We start from the raw sequence: 9,281 nt of genomic DNA, 5'->3' as shown, positions 1-9,281 counted from the left end.
TCTCCATTACTCTACAGTCGCTTATCAAGGAGAACGTGGAAGCATCATGTATCCAAAAAGAAGAAGATGAATTGCAGCAACTCTATAAGAGGAGGGTTATTAGAAAAAAACTTAAGAACTTTCAAGCATTAAAAAGTCAATCATTACTTAGAAAGTTTTTCTATATTTTCTTCTTCTACATAGCACTGTAATATTCTTAGTGTTTGAGTGAGAGAAAATTATGGTATATCCTTGTAATCAAGAGAGAGAAATAAAGAAAGAAAAAAGAAGACTTCGAGTGAAGTCAAGTGAGTGTCATCAGTTCAAGGGGAACTGAGTGACTGGGAACAAGTTCCTAGAGGAACATAGATGGGTCCATTAAAAGGTTGTAAAAAAGAGTCTTTTGGCCTATTTTAGTAAAGAGAGTATTGAGTCAAAATCCCTTGTGATCAAGGTTTTTCTTCCTATTGGGCCTAGGAAGTTTTCCTTGAAAAATCTCGTGTGCTTTTTCTCTTGCGTTTTTAAGTTACTTTCATTCCGCAATCTAAATTCGAAAATTTTCCCTCAACTACAATTTACCCACTTTTATAGTTGGTCTAGTGTTCATAATAGAATAACATATTTCATATCATTTCATGCGCATTGATGTCATTTTTTGTTGGAGTTTATGGCATTTGTAGTGTTTCATTTGAGTACACTGTCATTCTTTTGCTCGTGTCATTTTTGTTTAGTCCTATGTTATTATCATTGTAGCTTATTTTATGCCATTTTTGTTGGGGTTTATATCATATTAGTGATTCATTTTACTACACTTCTATTCATTTGCTTGTGTAATTTTGTTCACCCTATGTCATTATTAGTATTTTATATCATTGTTAAGTGTATGTTTATTGAGATGGAGTGTACATCATTTGAGGTATTTGTTTCTCATAGAGTATAGATCTATTCCTAAGGCCTCAACCATCAGCTTAAACTTTTGGTTGAGTTGGTCCTTTGTCATGGTATCAGAGCCCAGAAGGTTATATGATATCCAATTACAAGGGAATGTCTCATAATGGTTATTTGGCTTGTTAGTAATTTGCTCCCTCGATTCTTTCAAAAAGATGCGTTTTTGACATATAAAATAGACGGTGTGACCAAATCTAATCAATCTTTCTATAAAAAAGAATAGAATCGTAAGTTATGTATTAGAGTGTGTCACCAAATTTAATCACTGTTTATATAGACTGTGTGACCAAATGTAATCACTATTTGTAGTTATTGTATATGGCGTATATGAATGGTAAGTTATGTATTAGATGTTGTGACCAAATCTAATCACTTATATATTGTACAAATGATAGCAAAAGTTGAAAAAAAATCGGATTCCAATATATCATATATGCATATTCGTGTGTAAGATAATGACGTTCTTAGTTTCTCACTAATTAGACCCTTATTAATTATTGATAAATTAGCAAAAGTTATTGAAGATAATACAATAGAAGTTTAGTGTATGAGAAAAGTTGTATGAAAACCTTGAAAGTTATTAAGTTATACAAAATTATTTACAAAGTTAAGCAAAAAGTTAGTGGTCTGATTGAGTCACACAGTATGACAGAAGGTCCGTTCTATTATCAAACTTCATTAGTTGTGCATGGAATGCCCTCAACAATGAATAAAGTACATTTGACGCATCGTCTTTTTTATTAGACATGAATGATGGTATAGTTCAACTACTTAACGTATTAATAATTTATTTCAACAATTAGCTAATTAACATCTGTAGAAGATACTTTGATGAGGAAGTGACAGCTTTGGTATTTGCTCTGTTTCACAACGCATTTAAGTCAATTTAAATGAGTGGGTGCTAAAAGTTTAAGTCACATAAAATAAATAGTCGTGTATAGTGTAAGAGTTTAAATAAAATTTTAGCTCAAAAATTGACTAAAATTGAGTTGCTATCAAATATATCTCAATTTAAGGTGTTGAAATTTTCACCTAACTTATCAATTCAGCTCCTTTCAACTACCTTATCAATTTCAGTTCTATTTTAGCTTATGAAAACATAGCCATTGTTGTCATTCTTAATTATTGCTTAAGTAACTCTTTAGAAAAAGAAAAACCAAAACTTGATGAGATTCTTCACTTGATTTTGGGTTAAATTATATGTCAAGACATGAGTGAATTGGGGCATATAGTGCATAAAGAAGAGGTAAGAGAAAAAATAATGAAAGTCTGATAGGCTGTCGTACACCCGTCAAAAATAATTCCTGCAAAACCTTCTAACAATGTAGTAGGGTAAGTAGGAATGTAGGATCGAATCTACAGAGAGACGGTCGTTTTATCTAGTTTATAAGGTATAGAGAAACTAAACAAGATCACAATATTGAATAAAGTTCTAAACTAATTAAACTACGAAAATCAAACTAAAAAGGATCTAGGGTAATGGTTCACCATATTTATACTTACAAACTATCAAAATATCATCACAGTTCAATTAATCATATATCTAGAGCACAGGTTAATCCTTGGTCATACATTAACGCTCTCAAATCAACATATGCTAGTATGGTCGCTCAACATAATCAGATTTGCTAATTGTAGGTAAGCTCTAAAGAGTACTATCTCTCGATCTATGACTCGATATTAGCAATATTTAATCAGACAATTGATCAGATTGCAAGATTAACAATAAAAACACTAATCAATTAGAGAAATCAATAACTAATCAAACCATGAATAATATCAATCAATAATCATATCATATAAACATGGATTCCCAAACCCTAGAAATAAAAACTACTCTAACATGAAATAAAAGATGAGAATCTAAAACTATAAAGAAAACATAATAAAGAAATCAATGAAAGAAACTAATAGAAATCATGAATTAATGAAGAAAATAAAACTAGGGTTTACAACTAAAAAACTAGAGAGGAAAAGAGATGAGAGAAAACTAAAACCTAAAACTCAAAAATAAAGTGATAGGAGAGGAGGAGAGAGAAAGAATGAAAACCTATCTAAATAATATTCAATAACCTAATATGACTAGGAAAGTAATTTACAAGACAAGGAAAGTCTTAAATAAATTATTAATAGGCGGATTAGTGATCCGCGCGTACGCGTGCAGATTCCAGCAGAAACAGTGCAATCTTCCGAAAGGCATAACTCCTTGACTAGAAGTCTCCTCGGGGCGTGCCACCTATCGTTGGAAAGCTCTTCAAGTCTAGTTTCCAAATTATGCTGAATTATTCATTAAAGAAGCACATCAAAAGTTATGATCATAAGAGTAGACATGACTTCTTTTTCACATTTCTTCTAATGATTTTCCGCTTCGTCTTTTCTCAAACTCGTACTATGACATATCCGTACGATCCTCATTCATTGTAACTTCTTTCCAAGTGCTCATAATCCACGAGTTTAGCTAATCATACTCCAAATACGTTCTCATTACCTGAAATTCATCAAAAACAAGAAAACATACCGAATAGGAGCTAGTAGAATAACATAACTTAAGATGATGCAATAATGAGCCTACATATGAAACTAAATGCTCTGAAATGCAACCTAAACGCACCTAAAAACTATATATAAAAATGACTTATCAAAGTCACCTCAAGGGAGATCAACGTCAAGGAGATTGAGTAAGACTACAAAAAGAATAGACATACAACTTGCTGGAATTAGTTTCTAATATTAATAAATTTATATGTGGGATTATTTAGTATCTGTTAAACATTTTAATTCGATGCAAAATTTGGATTCCACCAATTACCTAACACAATACTCTCAGGCCAGTTCAGAGGTTGAGTACAACGCTAAATAGCCCAGAATTAAATGTCCAACATATTATTGGGATGAGGATTCGAACTCTGGACAATGCCCTAAAATTCGAGGTGGTCTGGTACTCCACTGAACTACCACCTCTTCCTCGCTCCCTAACACAATACTCTAATCAGTCACTAGTTCATACTTCATATAATACGAGGTACAAAACATCTTGGATAGACCGGAACCGTCAACATTTTACCTATACGCGAGACTTTTTCCTATATGCGTCTTTTGGATTGGAAACCTCATGCACACAGAGCATAGTAGCATACTGTGTCGAGTTGCATACAATTCATATTTGTTGTTTGCAACTTGAGAAAAAGATAGGGATGATAATCCATGTCTTTATAACAAAGGTGTGTTTGCAAATTTGCATAACAGCAATAAACCAAGTAACTTGCGAGTTGCCACTGATCATGGTCATGCTTAGAAGAGACAAGAGACATTAAGATATAGCAAAAGGGTTCCACGCGTGCTCTTTCTGTTGTGAAATTTATTTGGGGATATATATTTCTCTTAAGCAATCATAAGATATGGAGGATATATATTTCTCTTAAGTAATCATGAACATTATCATATTTTTTTCCACTTTTTGGAAAACCTAAGTTTTTGCTGTGTTAACCCTACCTACCACTTCTCTTTCCATCTTATATTCTTATCTTATACTTCTACTTTCCTTTTTTGGTAACAAATAAAGGCATGTTTATTTTTCCTAATTTGGCTTTTCGACTTAATTTAATGTTAAAATCAAAACTAAATTATAAATTTGAATTATACATGAATGTATGATAGAAATAAATTTCTAAAAAATATATATCGAAAATAACTGACTTTAACACAATAAAATTTTGATTGTTATAGATGAGTATGATACTTATGCATTTCTTCTATCGTGAAATTTGTTGTATATTTGAGGTTTATTCTATTTGGTTCGTCTGTTTATAGAGCGAGGAAGAACTTACATTTGTTGTAAAATTCTATTGATCCTAATCAACTAACCAATTTTTAAGAGAAAAGATTTCCTATAGCACATGACAAAAGATTAATTGTCAACATTAGATTCTAAACTAATAATAGAAGAAATAAGATTTGGGCTTAACGTCCCAAATAAAGATGTCCGACAACCCTTAAATCGAGGAAGAAAAATTAGGGTTTACAAGATAGATGGCCGAGAGAAAAAGCAAGAGGAAATCGGCGGATTGTGACGATTAATGATTTTATAAATGATTATCAAATTAAATCTAAAGAAAAGATTTGAAATACTATCATCTTTAAAAGTTATTGTCCCTACATATATGCAAACAAATTACCTTCTTTTATCCATCTAATTAATTAACAACCAATAATTATCAAACATGACACTTGATAATCCAACGTCAAAATTGAGTTAAGCATATAATTTGTTACCTAGCCTTTAAAATTACTAATCTTAATTCACCTATTGGGACATGATGTTAATTAGTTTTAGGTACTTTCACCACCCTATAACCTAAGGCTGACTTTCTAACTATTTTTTTCTAACTTTATAGTGTAATATAAAGCATTATAAAAACTTTCCATATTTTTTTTTGAGGGGAAAAACTTTCCATATTTAATACAAACATTAAAAAGGTCATAATGTCTATTATATAAGAGAAGGAGGGGACTATGGTGTCCCCCTATTAAATTACTCAAAAGCCCTTATGATTTTTAAAACTTAAAATATCTTAATATTTATAACACAAATCGGTAACTTAACAAAAATAAAACTATTCTTAAATTTTTTCTATAAACCAATTCAAAAAGTCAAAACTAAAAGAAATTAGCCCACAAATATATAAAGAAGATATCTTACAAACATAAATTGATTAACGTATTTGTTATAAACTTGAATTAGCAATTAAAATGAAGAAATAAAAAGTTAATCAAATCGTAAAAGAAATAAGTAAAATAATATAAAATTCAAACTTAACAAATTAAATTGCGCGGTGTTTTTATGTCCATTGTGAAAATTATATATCAATTGTAAGTGCATACTTTGTTTATCATATTGAAAAACAATTGCCAACTTACACTATTTTAAAAAAATTTCGCTGCCTGTATCTCACGCATATAAAGTTGGTTGTTTTAGATATAGAAAAGGTCGGCAAAAAAATGTTATTGTACGCATTACGTGCATTGAAAACTAGTCAAGATATAAAAGAACTCAAGAAAACATAAAAATAGATTAATGATGTCAATATAGTGTTTGTATTTTGGTACACATTGGTCTACTTAAATTGCTACTTCTACAAACACTATATATCTCAACACAAACACTTTCTGAGAATATTAACACTATATATTTTGTGTTATGGGCCAAGATATGTACCATAATAGTTACATGGGGAGTTAAGGGTACAAAAAGGACCCAAACTATCAGATTTTTCATCGTTTGGGACCTGTCCTTTTTTTTTACACCGTTTGGGACCCAAAACGGGAGTCTGAGCATAATTGTTAACCTTGGTTAACTTGTGGGCCCAGTTGACAATTAAATAACTATGAAAACTCCAAAAGCTATCATTTGTTGTTTTTCCCAAAAAAAAATTATGTCAGTTGAGAGACAAAAAAAGGCTAAAGAAAAGGGGATTACCTGTACTTGGCGCCATTCCATCTTCCACTACACTCCCCTGTTCCAGAACTCTCTTTCATTTCTCTCAAAGGCGAAAAGAAGGGCTTAGAAGAAGAAGCTTCATCTCCAAAAAATTCGGCTTAAAATTGCTTATGTCTTTGTGGTAATCATCTAAACTCTCTATTTTTTGTCTTTTTAAGCGAAATTCAGTGTTTTTGTTGGGTCAGTTGGATGGGTTTTGGATGTTGTAATTTGGAAATTCAAAATTCTGAATTTTTTTTGTTCATGTTTTTGTTTTTGTTCGGATTATACTTTGTGTGGTGGTTTATTTTGTTTTGTATGTGTATCTGCTATAAATTATGATGAACACTTAGGGTTTGTTTGATTTTTGTTATGAAATGAATAACTACAACAGAGGGTATTAGGTTTATTTTATGTAGTCATTATTTAACTTTAGATGTTATTTTTTAAAGGAAAAAATGGCTGAAGAAACTGAAGCTCCCCACCCAGTGTTGTTCATGAGTGAGATAATGACTATGCATGTGTTCCCAAGCAACAGACTGACAAGGGGGTAGTTCACTTGTATGTAGGATTGGAGGGAATGTGGAATTGGAAGTGGTGGATCCCTGAAAGGGCTGCAATTTGGGCTAATCATTTTCGCAATTGGATATGTTGGGACATTATTCACAACAATTCTGCTTATTTGTATGATTGGTTGGCTGATTATGATGCTGATTTTTTATGATGAAGATTATGAGTGATTGGTTCAAGTCCCCTGCTTGCAAGTAGTACATATAGGTTTTTTTTTGGGTAATTTGGTTGTTGTAGCAGGGTTTGGGTTGGTAGTATAGGCTTCTTGTTGTTTTTTGGTGAAGATAGCCCTGATTTAGTGTATGTAATGTTGATTTCTTGTTGATTTGCACTTAATGATGGAAATGGAATCCTTTTGTAATTGTAAGAATCCATTTCCAAGAGTAAGTGAATTGATATGTAATCTGACTTCTTTTTGAATGGAATGAGTTATTGGAAATCTGATGTGTGTTTTATATTAAGTTATAACATGTTTTTCAATGTGTATTGATTTCATTTTTAAATACCCATTACAGAAATATGGATATACCAATGTGTTTGTCATCCACCATGGTGGAAAGTGGGTTGAAAAGCCAAGCTTCTGTTATATGGGGGTAATGTAAAGTTGATTAATGATCTCCTACTGATTTTGATCCAAGTTACCTTAAGGGTTTGATTAACTCATTAGGGTATAAAACATTGTGAAGCTGCACTATTGTGATCCATTAAAAGAACTCCATAAAGGCATTAGGTTCCTAGGTTATGATGGCACCACATTTGGGATGTTTATAAGCTTGTTATATGAGTTCAAGATGCTTGATATATTCACAGACATGATGAGGGTGAAGTAGAATGTTTAACTCAAAACTGTTAGCAATACTTGTAAGGATGTAATTGTTGGCAATATGGTTTTGAGCCTCTGTCACATTATAGTAGTGGCTAGTGATGACATTGACTATGATGAAGAGGGTTCTGATAATGAAGATGATGAAGTTAGAGAAGCAAGAGAACAATTGCAAGAAGACAAAAGGAGAGAAAAATCCTATGAAGAAGAGATTGATTCACTGAGTAGGTTAGCAGCTAGGAAATGTGTTCATAAGGAGACTCAGATTATGAGGGTGAGAGTTCTGACTTTGACAGCCCCCATAACTCAGATGGTGAAGGTGATTGTGGTTACCTTTTGCCACAACCAGGTCATGATAGGAAGATTAACAAGAGGAAAGCAACTGTCCTCTCTGAAGATATCTGTTGAGCAAGAGTGTCCATTCTACTTAGGACAAGAATTTGAAGATGCAATTGAGTTCAGGGGTGCAATTACTAACTACTGCATGAACATTGGGAGGGACACTTATTATCCAAAGAATGATGCAAAGAAAATTGGAGTGAGATGCAAAGCAGATAAGTGTCCTTCTATGTTTATGCATCTGTTGTTAAAGGGAAGGCTCAGTTAGTTGTGAAGACATTGGTCCCTCAACATAACTGTGGTAGGTTAGCAGTTTTAAAGAAATTAGGCTTCATGGATTGCTAAACTATATCAACAGAAGTTCAAGATCAACCCTTATATGAAGTGCCAAGAAATAGTTGACACACTATGGGCTGAAAAAGGAGTGAAGGCATCATTATGGCTTGCATTGAAGGCAAGGAGGAAGGCCCAAGCCCTAATACTTGGTGAGTACAAGGAACAATATGGCTTACTCTACAGATATGCTGCAGAGATTAAGAGGTCCAACCCTAGAAACACTATTAAGTTTAAGATGAATAGTGGTGTTTTGAGAGATTGTACATTTGCTTTGATGCCATTAAGAAGGATTTCTGGCTGGATGTAGGCCCTTCTTTGGTATTGATGGCTGCTTCTTAAAAGGACCTTTTGGTGGGCAGCTTCTTGTGCAGTTGGTAGAGATGAAACAATCAAATGTTTCCAATAGCTTGGGCTTGTGTTGAAGTTGAGGACACTGAAAGTTGGAGCTGGTTTTTGCAACTATTGGCTGATGATCTTGAAACAGTAGATGGTTTAGGCTACACTATAATGTCTGATCAACAAAAAGGTCTTTTAAAAGCTGTTTCTCTTGTATGGCCTAGAGCAGATACTAGATGTTGTGCTAGACATGTGTACTGCAACTTTAGGCAGGTATTTGGTGGGGTGTGCAATACAGAAGAGGCTTTTGGAAAATAGCCAAAAGCACAACTGAAGCTGAGTTTGAGAAGAATATGTCACTATTTGCTGACATTTCCAAGGAGGCAGAAGCTGATTTAAGGAAGAGAAACCAAAAAAATGGGTGAGAGCTTACTTCACAACCACTCCTCATTGTGATTATTGACAACAATATGA

This window comes from Beta vulgaris, chromosome 5, assembly GCF_026745355.1.
Source record: "Beta vulgaris subsp. vulgaris cultivar EL10 chromosome 5, EL10.2, whole genome shotgun sequence".
Classification (NCBI taxonomy): domain Eukaryota; kingdom Viridiplantae; phylum Streptophyta; class Magnoliopsida; order Caryophyllales; family Amaranthaceae; genus Beta; species Beta vulgaris.
The sequence above is the reverse complement of the archived record's forward strand: the minus strand, read 5'-3'. Positions refer to the sequence as shown.